The 14,727-nt window shown below is 41.5% G+C and overlaps 1 protein-coding gene across 1 annotated transcript in view; it reads left to right on the top strand.

Annotated features, from left to right (window-relative positions):
- Positions 1–6,006: 6,006 nt before the first annotated feature.
- The window catches only part of LOC134212636 (nocturnin), a 106,352-nt gene continuing 97,631 nt past the window's right edge, over positions 6,007–14,727 (top strand). The window contains exon 1 of the mRNA XM_062690658.1: positions 6,007–6,508. The gene's annotated coding sequence lies outside the window, so the exon portion shown is untranslated. The remainder of the gene's footprint in view (positions 6,509–14,727) is intronic.

Here is a 14,727-nt window from a genome sequence, read left to right as displayed (position 1 = left end):
AAATGACGAAACAAAAAACATGACTTTCATGGAGAAAAAGTGTGACGGTGGCGAAGGATGGACCCATTGTTTATGTTTCGAAGCGCCATCTGCGATTTCCAAGTGGGTACGCGAAACTAAGGCTAAATGTCAAGTTGTTCGGGGGTTGTACAAATGAAATTAAAAATTATATGAATGCTATGTCTTCTTCTTCTTCTTCTTCATTGGAATTACATCCCCCACTGGGACATTGCCGCCTCGCAGCTTAGTGTTCATTAAGCACTTCCACAGTTATTAACTGCGAGGTTTCTAAGCCAAGTTACCATTTGTGCATTTGTATATCATGAGGCTAACACGATGATACTTTTATGCCCAGGGAAGTCGAGACAATTTCCAATCCGAAAATTTCCTAGACCGGCACCGGGAATCGAACCCATCCACCCTCAGCATGGCCTTGCTTTGTAGCCGCGCGTCTTACCGCACGGCCAAGGAGGGCCCCTGAATGCTATGTCTTGATTGCATATTTCTCGGGTACTTATTCAAAAGGACGTATGTGATTTTGTAAACAAAGATTCAAACGTAGATTTATCCAATCTGATGGTACTCCCACGCAAACCAACACCACCAACAGGTAGCCGAAGGCTTCCCCTACCTGTCTGTGGTGATGGATTGCGTGGGAGTGCTATCAGATTGGACAATTCGACGTTTGAATCTTTGTTTACAAAATCACATACGTCCTTTTGAATAAGTACCCGAGATTTGTTTTTTTTTTGTGATTCGATTATCCGGAAGATTCGATTATCTGGAGTGAAAAAAAAATCGATACTCCGGATAATTGAGTCCGACCTGTATCACATTGTGTTATGATCATGTTATGATGATAATGGAATTTTCTTTGCTTCATCCGGAATAGATAATTTATAACAAAATGATTGCAGATATTATTATTTGAAAGGTACACTGGGGGAAGTGGAAAAGTAAAGATCGATAGTTCATGTTCAACTTATTGTAAAAGGAGTTTAAATGATCTGAATACATTCAATCACTATGGGCTCTCAAAAACAGTCCATTTTTCACCAACTGTGCGGTAATTCATACCATTTAAGTCGCTTGAACTTTCTAAAAATAGATTTGAAATTTAGGAGTTATTTTTCTACTTAACCCAGTGAAATGGGGTAAGTGGAAAACCCAAGTTATCTTGACCTTCAATTGTGATGAGTAGTGATATATGATTAAAATCAAGATGGTAATTGCTCTGAGTATCTTTTGTTGAATAATTTTGTTGGATTCAAGGAATAGGTCCCCAAGGAATTCTTGTAATAGCTAGGGTAGGGTGGTTGTGCCTTCTCGAACACTAAGTGTACGTAAAATCTGTATACTCGCCCCAAAGATGAACTTTTTTGAGGAAGAATGAGACTTACAGTGTTATAAATTTATCGACCCAGTTTAACGAATTGAGATGATGTCTGTGTGTGCGTGTTTGTATGTAAGTGTGTGCACAATACACGTACAAAATAATCACCTATTTTCATGCATTTGTCCCTAACCGATTCGTTCGCAACAAATTGCATTCAACGGCGAAACTTGTTATGAATATAAATAAATATGTATTATGGAATATATATGAGGTGAACCGGTCAAGGGCCGAAAACCTCATTAATAAAGACAAAAAAAAAAAAAAAAAAAATGGAATATATTTACCTATCAGTGCTATTTTTATCTATCTCATACATTTTGTTTCATATGTAAAACATGTGAAAGGCATCAACACCGATAGGTGGATTAATCAGGCGTTTTCTTATTTATATTAGTCCAATCGCCACTGAAATCCCAATGATAACAAAGAAGACACATATTAAGATTCACAGCTATCGAAATAAACCATGGAGGGAAGAAAAAAAATTGCGTGAACAGAACATTATCCACTTCCCCCTCAGTGTTAGATACCAGGGGTAAGTGTAAAGTCTTTAAATTATTTGATTTCATCGTACAAACCACTACAAACTGAATCTGATTAGTTTAATTGTATTATAATGGTCACCTATGGTGCAAAATCACAAGAAAAAGGAACAATTTATGCAAGTAAGAATTGATTTAGTGAATGCAAAAATTAACTTCTCGCGAAACCTAAAATGGCAGCTCCAGCGTAAACTGTGTTAGTGTATGTATAACACAGATTTTAACATAGTATTAGTGTGAACATTAAAGTATATTTTTGCACAATGTTATGGTGTGGTAAAAACTGTTAAGTCCGTACAATTGAAATTTTTCGAATCGATTTTTACACTTACCCCCTTTTTCCACTTCCCCCAGTGTACCTTAACATATATAGATATTAGAGTGGGGCGTCATGGACATTTTTTCAAATCAATGGTTTTTCGAAGCCATTCTGGGTCCTGAACAACTGTGCAGAATTTGGGACCGATTGGTTGCTTCCTCGCTTTCCGCATTGCGTTTGAAGTTTGGATGAAAATTAGTATGGGAGAACGTATATTTTTGCATTTCTAGTATTAGAGGTTTCAGTTCATCGTAAACCAAGTGGCACATTACGTTAAAGTATAACCCAAAGGATGCCGAAAACTTTTGCTGAAGAAGGCACGTTGCTGGAACGTCCACGAAAAAGTTATAACGCTTCGAAGATTGAGTGTTCAAACCATATGCAAAAAATCATTTATTCTGCCAGCACTGCCGAACTACGTGGAGCAATAATTTAACCGAGTGTTATTTCAAAATTATTGATTTTATAGGACTTTGGAGTCAATGGGAGATATTCGGAATGATTTCAAAAGTAAAAATTTCGACTGGAAGGAAAATGGGTTTTACCCTCTGACAATTACAGGTTGTCCGGTAGTGCTGGCAGAAACATTGATTTCTCGCATATGGTTTAAACCACCAATTTTCGGAACGTATTAACATTTTTGCAGACCTTCCACCTGCGTATCTTCTTCGGCAAAGTCTTTCGGAATCTTCCAGGCTGTATGCTAACGTATCGAGTCACGTGATTGATGATAAATTGAAGCCGCTATGAGCAAAAATGTAAAAAAGAACGTTTTCCCATACTAATCTCCATGTAAACTTAAAACGCGATGCGGCATGCGAGGTCGCAGCCTGTCGAGCCCATATTTTGCACAGTTGATTGGGGTCCCAAAACGATTCAGAAAAACCTTGATCTCACTTGATCGGACGAAGTTTTCGTTTTCCCATACAACTGCGCCCCACTCTAATAGATATAATTGTGAATTGATTTTGTTATGACTAGTTGGTCGGGTACAAGAAGGACAAGAAGGTTGAACTTGTTCCTTGGTCGCTGTAGAAAAGCAACGGATTCTGGATGAAACGTGGTCTAAGCACAGACAAACAGACGTAACTCTTCATACAAACTGTTCGAAAAATTATCGTCATTCACTTTTCAGAAAACATTACTGCCATCTGTTATCAGAATCACGAGAAACACAGTCGGCCATGATTATTTCCCTTTTGACGTTTGCTACCAACGCATACATCTTTATCAATCATCATCATCTTCGTCATCAACACAGAAAACATACAGCAGCATATACACTAATCAAATGTCAAAGCGATTGAACACTAGCACCTCTCTTGGCATAAGTTAAATTGAGTGAGTAAAGTGAGTGAGCTAACGAGTAAGTGTGAGTAAGTGAGTGAGTAAAAGTGAGTAAGTGAGTTAGTTAAATTGAGTGAGTGAGTAAGAGTGAGTGAGAGAATAAGAGGGAGCGAGTGAGTGAGTGAGTAAGAGTGAGTGTATGAGTAAAATTGGTAGAATGTGCGAGTAAGAGTGAGTGAGTGAGCAAGAGTGATCAAGAGAGAGTTAGTGAGTAAGAGTGAGTAAGTATGTAAGAGTGAGTGAGTAAGAGGAAGTGAGTAAGAGTGAATGAGTTAGTAAAAGTGAGTAAGTGAGTAACAAAAAGTACAAGAGTAAATGTGAGTGAGTGAGTAAGAGTGAGCGAGAAAGAGAGGTCGAATGATTGAGAGTACATGAAAGTGGATGAGTAAGAGTGAGCTAGAAAGAAAAAGCGAGTGATTGAGAGTAAATGAGTGAGTGAAAGTGGATGAGTGAATAAGAGTGGGTGAATGAATAAGAGTGGGTGAGTGAGTAATAATTAGAGAGGCAGAAGAAGTGAGTGAGTAAGGGGGTGTGTATGAGAGAGAGGGAGATCTTGTTTGTCTTCGGGATGTCGCGTTGACTTAAAGATGGCATCGTCTCTGTTCGCCTTATATTGTACAGGGGCGTTGCTTTTAAAAAGACATTATTTCCGTTGTTGGCCTTATACCGTGCAAACGCGTCCATTTATAGAAGGCATCATCTCCTCTGCCTGCCTGCTGTTGTCTACCGAGCAGACGCCTTCTTTTAAAGAAGGCATTATCTCCTCTATGTGCTTTACACCAGGCAAACACGTTTATTTAAAGACGGCTCTCTAACTCCATTTCGTAGAACAGTACTTTTTCAGGTTATAATGGGGTAGAATGGCAGTTAATTAGACGAAAAATTAAAACTGTTGGTCAAACAGATTCCTTAATACAATTCTCTAAGTAACTCTAATGTTTTTGTTCTTGCAAAAATATTGTCATTTTGCGATTCATCGACATTTGTTGGTGTTAAACTATGTTCGCACTGGGGCCTTGTAACATGTTATTCGGCTGTCTTGATGAGCTTTCTTTTGTCGATAATTTGAATAACATGTTATTCAGACTGTAGTACGAACATAGTATTAAACATAATAATGGAATACCGCAGATTCAAAATGTTTTCGGGGTACTGGTCTTTCGGGGTAATTGATTTCAGGGCAATGGATTTCGGGGTAGTGCCCCATTCGAGGTGATGGTTTTCGGGGTACTGTCCCATTCAGGCTAGAGGCCTTCGGGGTAATTGCACTCAGGGTACTTGCACTCGGGGTAGTGGGGTGGAGCCAAAATAAACACTATTCATTGAACTCCTAATCTGAATTTGGGAGAATCCCTCGATTATCAAATTTCGGCGTTTTCAGCTCGTTATTGGCGCTAAAAAGCCTTGTAATAAATAACAAGCTTTCTCTATATATAGTACGGCACAGGCAGAATAGGGCAGAACCCCTTGTAAATAATAATTTCGAATTTGACAAAAAAAATCTCTTATACAATCGTTGTAGTATATTTTTGAGATATTGTTATCATTACAATACAATACTAAATATTAATTAAGGAAATGTAGCGCAAATATTGGGAAAATCCTTTAATTTTAACCGAAAACCAACAATTAGTTCTTTCAACTCAGCAATAAGATTTTCGTTCAATCACTAAGCATGTTCTGAAAATTTTGAGTCTGCACTTTGAAACAGTTTGGACTTTTGGTTTATATTAGTTAAAACATCAGAAATGCTCAAAGGGGTTTTTTAGACTCCCTGGGAATCATCAATCTGGCTTTCACTAATGTCATTAATTCGTGCGAATAATTAATACATACCCCATTCGACTTTAACAATACGTTTAAAATTTTTCTGTAGCCAAAATATAACGGATTTTTACTTTTCCATGGTGCTCCTCATTTCTTCAACTACACTAGAGTCGCTTTTTACGTGGTTTTTCATTACTCGGATGTTTTACCGCGATTTGCTAAAACTGAATGGGGTCTGTAGCTGGAAACGCTACTTTAGAATACTATTTAAATAGCAAGCCAAGATCAAGTACAAATGTAGATGCAAGAATCAAAAACAAGTAGGAAGGTTTAGTGCAGCTCTAATCGACTCGTCAGTACGATTAGACAAACATGCCGCTCTGCAGTCAATGGGATCCTCGAGCTCCTGGATTCAACAGCTGTGATCTAGTTATACGACTGTTTATATTTGTAACAATTACACACAGCGTGTACCGTCGTTTAGTCTTAGTTGCAACAAAGAATGGTTATCAGTTCCCGTCGTGGTTTGTGATGGAACGTGTTGCTACTACGACTGTCACAAAAATTTCGTATGTTGGTACGAGTACTCGAGCCGGGTTTGATAACGAAACACTCGGAGTATGGCAGCCAAGACGGTGTCGTCGTTTGTGGACCGATCCGACCGAGGGATCAGCTAGGCCTAGATCTGCTGCCTCAATCGTTTGGTGAAAGCCTTGCGGTGCGGTTGTTGCAAATCAGCTCCGGTTTTCCGAAGTGTTTCTCGAAGTGTACCACGCGTGGCGCGACGTAATCGCATTCACTGGCAGTTGCACACCGGTTTCCGGCGCTTTGGTTCGAACGAATCTGGCTTTGATGGTCTGTTGTGGTCTGTAAGAAAATAACGGGAATTAAAGTTAATAGTGGCAGTTTGGGGGCTTAGTGCAGTTATTTGCGAAGGTAACCTTGAGTGCTAAAATAGTGTGATAATTGAAATCGAAGATCTATGTCAGCGGAATAGTGAAGCAGATCAGTACGAGCGATTGTGATTGAACTGGATTTGGAGGTCGCCATTTGTAGAGAAGCCTTGGATCATTGACCCACAGAATCAAATAGTAAGGACAATCAAACGATTGTTTGAGATCTTATCTGGCCGATCTGGTAAGTACTCCCACTCCGAAAGATAAATAAACACACACGTCCGGCAATTAGCAACATTTGAGCATGCAGAAAATGCGTGTTCCACGGAATCGTCCTCACAGTCGGGACTCCCTGTCAGCGAAAAAGGTAATTAATCACCAGTTTTGGACGCCAACCTCGACCACTCAGCGACTCCAGCTGCCCTAGCTGATAAGACGATAACACAGAAATATAGCATTATTTTTTAATCAAAATGAAAACAGCTATAAGCGGTGAATTAACTTGCGTGAACCGGCTATCGGGGCGGTTAGAACTGGTTAAAGGCCATTTTCAATAAGAGATTCTGTGCACAGCAGTTACGAGAAATTATAGATTGCTGTTTGCGACCTGTCTGGTATCTCCACGTTCATGACTGGCTTCGTTGGGCTGCCTTCAAGAGTGGTTGTTTTGATACCGGTATCAGCGAGTCAAAGATTGTTTCAATCACAATTAATGACGATCGTAAAGTTTATCACAGAATGCTGTCTGATAATGATATCTGGTATTTGACTACTCAAGTCAGTTTTCGAGACATGATGTCTGGGAGATATATGAGCCAATGATGGATAAATACTATTCATGTTTCATCAAAACAACTGGTTGTGAAATTCAGGCTTAATCTACCGATGAGTTGTATAACAGTAGCGGGACAATCAGTTGTTTATTTGCGTCATTTTAAACATGACCTATTTCCACAACCCCCTGCCTGGAAAGTATTGGCAGACAATGGATTTTTTGTTTACATAGTAAACCTGAGATAATATACCTGATATGAACATCAAATTTCTAATTTTGAAAAAAAGATAGTGAACCAATGCGTATCGATTGCAGCCATCGATACTGAGTCTTACGTAAAGCTGTGCGCCGTCACCGCTGTCGAAAATGAATCGGCGCGCCGCCGTATGACAATTGACCACGCCTCCTATTAAGTCTAGATTTATCTCTTGTTCCTGTCGGAAATACATATTTTCAGCCAAGTTCAAATGAAAATTATCTTCTTTAAAATTATGCATATTGTACTTTAGAATGATCGACTGTTTATTGTTATTTTAACATAAAACGGCTACGCAGTCTTTAAGGATTAAAACAAGATTTATGTTTGACCAACGTTTCGACATAGATATTCTGACAGGAATTTTTATGAGAAGTATTGGAGAATTCCTAAAGAAGTCTCTGAAAAAAAGGCATGATATTTAAGTAATTAATTTATGATATGTCCGAGGAGTTTTCTAGGAAGTTTCCAGAAAAAATCCTGTAGGGTTGTCTGGTCGAATTCTTGGGTAAATTCTGAAGAAGTTTCCGTGGGAATTGCTGGGGTAACCACTAAAATATTTTCCAGATGAATTTCCGGGGAGATTCTTAGAAGAATTTGTGAATGAGTTTTTGGAGAAATTTTCAGAAGAATTTTCAAGGAAACTCCCGGAAAATTAATTTACAGGAGAATTTATTTGTATACGACTTTTGGGGAGAAACCTTGGTTAAATTTTGGGGTAGTGTAATGGTCCTGCTGTTCCACTTGTTGGGTTGATCTTCTTGGCACCACGAGGACGAAGGATGGTGTGATAATCACTAGTCACATTTAAAGACCGGGTTAACACTTGGTCCGAAGACCAAAACTGAACTGATTTATTCTGGCTGGACGGACTTTATTTATGATCCAGGTCTCAAGAATGCTTAGTTTACAAATGGAAGGTTCCTGGAATGACTTTTGCTAAGACCAGCATATGCTCTCCAGTGGTCGCATCGATCGATTCGTAATTCGAGCCGAAAGCTTTACATCGTTGCAATCGATTTGCGAACGTAAGCGATGCGATGTAAACGATCGTTCGTTTTTCGCGGTTCTAGAATTGGCTCGTCTTTTGCATTACAGTAGAAATTTCTGAGTGAATTTGCGACAGAATTTCCAGAGGAATATGCTTTAGATTTTCTGGATTTTGATTTCCCAATATAATTTTCATAAGAAGTTCTTCAAGAATACATCAACAATTTTCTAGAAGAATTCCCCTTAGGTAGGTTTAGTAGAATTCCGTGTGTATTTCGGAATTCAGGAAAAATATCTGAGTCCTCGATTCCTGTAGAGTTTGCGAAGTAATTTGTGAAGCGTTCTAGAAGGAGAGAGAATTCCAGAAGAAATTCTATGGGTTATTATTTAAGAAGGTACACCATTTCCTAGGGATTTAAAGAGCAAAATTTCGGAGGTGATCTTAGAGAAACTTCCTGAGGCATTCATTTAAAAACTTCCGAATGAATCTCTCGAGGAACTTCCATGAAAGAACTACCGGAAGGATCCGCAGAGATTTCTAGAGAAAGTTCCGGATAAAGTCCTGGAGAAACTCCCCAAGAATTTCTTGGAGGTACTTCTGGAGGAATTCATGAGGGAACTTCCAGAGAAGCGTTTGAGATTTTGGTTTTCAGTATTGTTGGATCAAAAACGTGGTTTTATTAAAACATAAAACCGTTTTTTGATCTAAAAAAAAAGAAAGTCGAAATCTTAAACGTCGCTATTTCAATTGAATCAATTAGGAAAGTGCACGGAGGAACCCCGGAGGAATTCCTACAGGAATTTCCAAAAGAATTCCTGGAGGTACTTCTGGTTAAAATTTCTGTAGGTACTTTTTGTTGAACTTCCCGAGGAAATCTTGGAGGAATTTCTGAAGATTTTCCCAGAGGAACTTTTGCAGTAACTTCCGGAGGAATTCCCGGATGAACTCCCGGAGGAACTTCCGGAGGAATTCCTGAAGGAGCTTCCGGAGGAATTCTCGGAGGAACTTCCGGAGGAATTCCCGGAGGAACTTCCGGAGGAATTCCCGGAGGAACTTCCGGAGAAATTCCCGGAGGAACTTCCGGAGGAATTCCCGGAGGAACTTCCGGAGGAATTCGTGGAGAAATTTCCGGAGGAATTCCTGGAGGAACTTCCGGAGGAACTTCCGGAGGAACTTCCGGAGGAACTTCCGGAGGAACTTCCGGAGGAAGTTCTGGAGGAACTTCCGGAGGAATTCCCGGAGGAACTTCCGGAGGAATTCCCGGAGGAACTTCCGGAGGAATTCCCGGAGGAACTTCCGGAGGAATTCCCGGAGGAACTTCCGGAGGAATTCCCGGAGGAACTTCCGGAGGAATTCCCGGAGGAACTTCCGGAGGAATTCGGAGGAACTTCCGGAGGAATTCCGGAGGAACTTCCGGAGGAATTCCCGGAGGAACTTCCGGAGGAATTCCCGGAGGAACTTCCGGAGGAATTCGGAGGAACTTCGGAGGAATTCGGAGGCACTTCCGGTGGAATTCCCGGAGGAACTTCCGGAGGAATTCCCGGAGGAACTTCCGGAGGAATTCCCGGAGGAACTTCCGGAGAATTTCCGGAGGAACTTCCGGAGGAATTCCGGAGGAACTTCCGGAGGAATTCCCGGAGGAACTTCGGAGGAATTCGGAGGAACTTCGGAGGAATTCCCGGAGGAACTTCGGAGGAATTCGGAGGAACTTCCGGAGGAATTCCGGAGGAACTTCGGAGGAATTCGGAGGAACTTCCGGAGGAATTCCGGAGGAACTTCCGGAGGAATTCCCGGAGGAACTTCCGGAGGAATTCCGGAGGAACTTCCGGAGGAATTCCGGAGGAACTTCCGGAGGAATTCTGGAGGAACTTCGGAGGAATTCCCGGAGGAACTTCCGGAGGAATTCCCGGAGGAACTTCCGGAGGAATTCGGAGGAACTTCCGGAGGAATCCCCGGAGGAACTTCCGGAGGAATTCCCGGAGGAACTTCCGGAGGAATTCCCGGAGGAACTTCCGGAGGAATTCCCGGAGGAACTTCCGGAGGAATTCCCGGAGGAACTTCCGGAGAAATCCCGGAGGAACTTCCGGAGGAATTCGGAGGAACTTCGGAGGAATTCGGAGGAACTTCGGAGGAATTCCCGGAGGCACTTCCGGAGGAATTCCTGGAGGAACTTCCGGAGGAATTCCCGGAGGAACTTCCGGAGGAATTCCCGGAGGAACTTCCGGAGGAATTCCCGGAGGAACTTCCGGAGGAATTCCCGGAGGAACTTCCGGAGGAATTCCCGGAGGAACTTCCGGAGGAATTCCCGGAGGAACTTCCGGAGGAACTTCCGGAGGAATTCCCGGAGGAACTTCCGGAGGAATTCCCGGAGGAACTTCCGGAGGAATTCCCGGAGGAATTCCCGGAGGAACTTCCGGAGGAATCCCCGGAGGAACTTCCGGAGGAATTCCCGGAGGAACTTCCGGAGGAATTCCCGGAGGAACTTCCGGAGGAATTCCCGGAGGAACTTCCGGAGGAATTCCCGGAGGAACTTCCGGAGGAATTCCCGGAGGAACTTCCGGAGGAATTCCCGGAGGAACTTCCGGAGGAATTCCCGGAGGAACTTACGGAGGAACTTCCGGAGGAATTCCCGGAGGAACTTCCGGAGGAATTCCCGGAGGAACTTCCGGAGGAATTCCCGGAGGAACTTCCGGAGGAATTCCCGGAGGAACTTCCGGAGGAATTCCAGAAGGAACTTCCGGAGGAATTCCCGGAGGAACTTCCGGAGGAATTCCCGGAGGAACTTCCGGAGGAATTCCCGGAGGAACTTCCGGAGGAATTCCCGGAGGAACTTCCGGAGGAATTCCCGGAGGAACTTCCGGAGGAATTCCCGGAGGAACTTCCGGAGGAACTTTTTGCCTTCCGACGCGTTTGTGAATGTCGGAAAAAAATTCCGTGGTCGAATCAGTTCTACGTTTCTGCATTGGTAATCTCCGTATAACCTTGGATTTTTTTGGGTTCTTCGGTTCTTCGGACTACCAGGAATTCCAGCCCTAAAACTGGTCAATATTTTAATACATTTTTATCGAAAAGATTGAATTTTGATTTTAAAGGAATCTTGTTTCATCATAACATTTTTCCTCATAAATAGAAGAAGAAAAGAATATAAATTAGTAAAATTTGGGCTATCTATTCTTGAGCGATGCGCGGTCGTAAAAATGCCGATTTCGTTTCATATATATAAGATAAAGTCGATTCTACACATTTTTATATGGAACGGGAAATTAAATAGAGTTATCTCAGGACGCTACGTTTCGACAGAGCAAGTGATTCGTATAGGCTCTCATTGTCGTAATTGTGCTTTTCTTTGGATAAGAAGTTCTTTTTCAGACAAGGAAGTCTACGGTTCATCGATTATTCCGCTAATATCATCATTTACATTGCAAAGTGTGTCATTGATGCTTACCTGTATGATATGATAATTTCTCTTTCATCTCCGTTAATTTCCATGGCACAAAGAAATTCCCCCGAACAAAATAATAGCAACGAGGCTGTAAAAAATCGCTGTATGCTATCATCGACAAAGTCGGTTTCCCTTTCGTTGTTGGGTACCGGTTGATATTTCCGTCCGTAGTAGAATCATCGCCATAGGTGTGCCACTGAGTCGACAAGTATCAGACCTCGTGGGGGAAAATCTGCTGTAGCCCTACGACGTATGCACACTTTATCAATGCCAGTGATAAGGTCCTTACGTAGTGACTGATCACCGCTCGTTTGGTTGTATCTACATGCATACATCCAGGAAGCGCCCTTCAACAACCATAAACTCGTCATTGTGTGAACCTTGGTTTGGCTGATACAAAGACTGAGCGAAGGATTACCGTGTGGATTACCTTGTAACTTATTCTACGAGATCGAGATATCATCCTTTCACACTCCATAGCCAGATATCAATACCAATAATTCACACCTGGAGATATTCGAGATGTGTCGTCTGTCAGATTTCCACTTGTTTTAAATTTGCATAAACGCTTTCATTAGTACGGTTATTATCTTCCTGGTGTTCAACATTTTATTGGACTTGCAACTTATATTACCATAATAATAAATTACCCATTGTTTAACAGGAGTGGAGCAAGCGCTTCCCGGTTGAGACTAACCGACGACTGCTGCAACATGTTTCTATGCCAGTTCCTTGCTGTCTTGTTCAAACATATGCAAAATGCCTGCATGGGTTTATCAACTCGTTCTTCTGTTGAAGCGTGACTCATACGTAGTCCCTCTTCGTATAATATTAATCATAGGTACTTCATATTGTGTATCTATTTTTATCAATACTGGAAAACCACCAAATTAATTATTTGATCTTTGGTCGTACGCAGACCATGACCAACTAAAAACAACGAAAATTGATCGACATGACTCATCAATCGTCCGATGAGTTGATTACAGACTTTCAATTACTCGGACGGGCCTTTCTGGCGAACACTCCCCCTGCCAGAAGTGAAACAAAAGTCATTTACTGATGGCTGATTCATCACTGCAGGACATTAATAGGGCTTTCAACGTTCAGTTTTCTATCAGAACGGGCGAAAAAAATTAAACGCCTTTTCGTCACTAACAAACCGACGTTTTTCCCGAATAGATGTCAAATGAAAGACGAGAGTCACCTCATTCGACAACAAACAGCAGCGCGGGTACAGCGATTTGATGCTGGTGAAGCACTGCCTGGAGCAAGCAAAGACTGACGCGATAAGCTGTGGTGTAATCGATTAGGCGATTAATGCAAATTGCAATTAAGTGGCATCTTCTTCACGGCAGCTCGAGTGTGACAACTGTGTAAATATGTGCACAAAAATTTCTTGATTTTTTTACATCACGCTATAGTTGCAACCGCGCGCCGGCCGGTTAATCTGGTGGCGGGCAATCGGTCGGGGGGTGTGATAAAATCATTTCAGTACGTCAGATCAGGGTTGAAGGCGATGAGTTAGAATCGAAAGTATCTAAAGGGTCGAAACAATCGAAAATAATAGTCAAGTAAAAGTTTGTCAAGTTTGTAACCCTGCAAAGAGAGAGACTCCATTATAGATTAAGGGCTCAAGATCTTTGATCCATGGTATTTGAAGGAACATTTGTAACAGAAATGATGCGCTGGTCTCCGGAGCTAAAAAAACACCAATTTAGGTGAGACCAGAGTTGAACCGTTTGTTTGAGAAACTGCATATGTAACATTTTTGGCCAAAATGAGATTTTTATATATTCTGAATCCTCGTCCAAAAATACATATTCTGGCAAAAAATACGAAAAAAAAATTTTTGTTCAGGAATGTATGAAAAAAAATCGTTTGTTTGAGAAACTACATATGTCCACGTACTTTGAAGAGCAATTGTGGAGTACTGTTTACATTTTTTGCACTAAAAGTGCCCCAGGGTGTTGAGTTTTGCCAAAAACTATTGATCTGTATCAAAGAAATCGAAAGATACGGTGCAAATTTGTTAAAAAACAGTTTTATGTTGTTTTCTCGAAATAGTGTAAAACGGACTTAGGGAAGATCCATTAATTACGTAACGCGAAAATTGGACTTTTTCAACCCCCCCCCCCCCTGTGTCACACTTTTTGTATGAAGATTCTGAAAATTTAATATGAATCGTCACACTTCACTCAACCCCCCTCCCCCTCTAAGCGTGACGTAATTTGTGGACGTTCCCTTATGCAGTTTCTCAAACAAATGATTCAGTTGTCCTACATAGTTGGAAAAAATTTGTTCTCTTATTTCTCACAATTTTCAATATTTACAAAAAATAAATCAGTGAGTGCAACTAAAGGCTCCCCAGACCTAAGCGATTTGATCGCCGCGACGGCGACAACCAGCCGCCGCGATTCTATCGTCGGGTCGCTGCAGGCAATGTTCTATTTACGCTTCCATACCAATGGCGACAGAATCGCTGGCTTCCAAGCGATAGAATCGCGTCGCGACTGTCGCGTCGCGTGTGTTTGGGGGAACCTTAATAGTTTGATATTTGACTTGTTGAACTTTCACTTCGATCTGTCGAAATGGTACACGTCGGCGTGTATACAGATTGATGTGACATTTCGGAAACTTATTTTGACAGATTGAAGTGACATTTCTAAAACTCAAACATCCATCTATTAATTGCACTCACGGAATGAATTATTATTGCCAAGATTATTGCCAAAAATTGTGAAAAATAAAAGAACAGATTTTTTGCCAAATGTGTAGGACAGTTCTATGTAAGATTTATCTTTCCACTGCACTGTTCAAAGGAATTGAGCAACCAATATTTTTCACAAACAGTCTGGATTGTACTACCACTGAAGTTATGTGGAAATAGGGTGTGGCCGAAAGACGAGAGATTATGTGTTGATCCCTGTGACTGAGCATGGGCACTCACTGGTTCTCTCAAGCCCCAAGTTTTGGCGTCAGCCAAGGAACCGAAG

Source organism: Armigeres subalbatus, chromosome 2, assembly GCF_024139115.2.
Source record: "Armigeres subalbatus isolate Guangzhou_Male chromosome 2, GZ_Asu_2, whole genome shotgun sequence".
Taxonomy (NCBI): Eukaryota; Metazoa; Arthropoda; class Insecta; order Diptera; family Culicidae; genus Armigeres; species Armigeres subalbatus.
The sequence above is the reverse complement of the archived record's forward strand: the minus strand, read 5'-3'. Positions and strand labels throughout refer to the sequence as shown.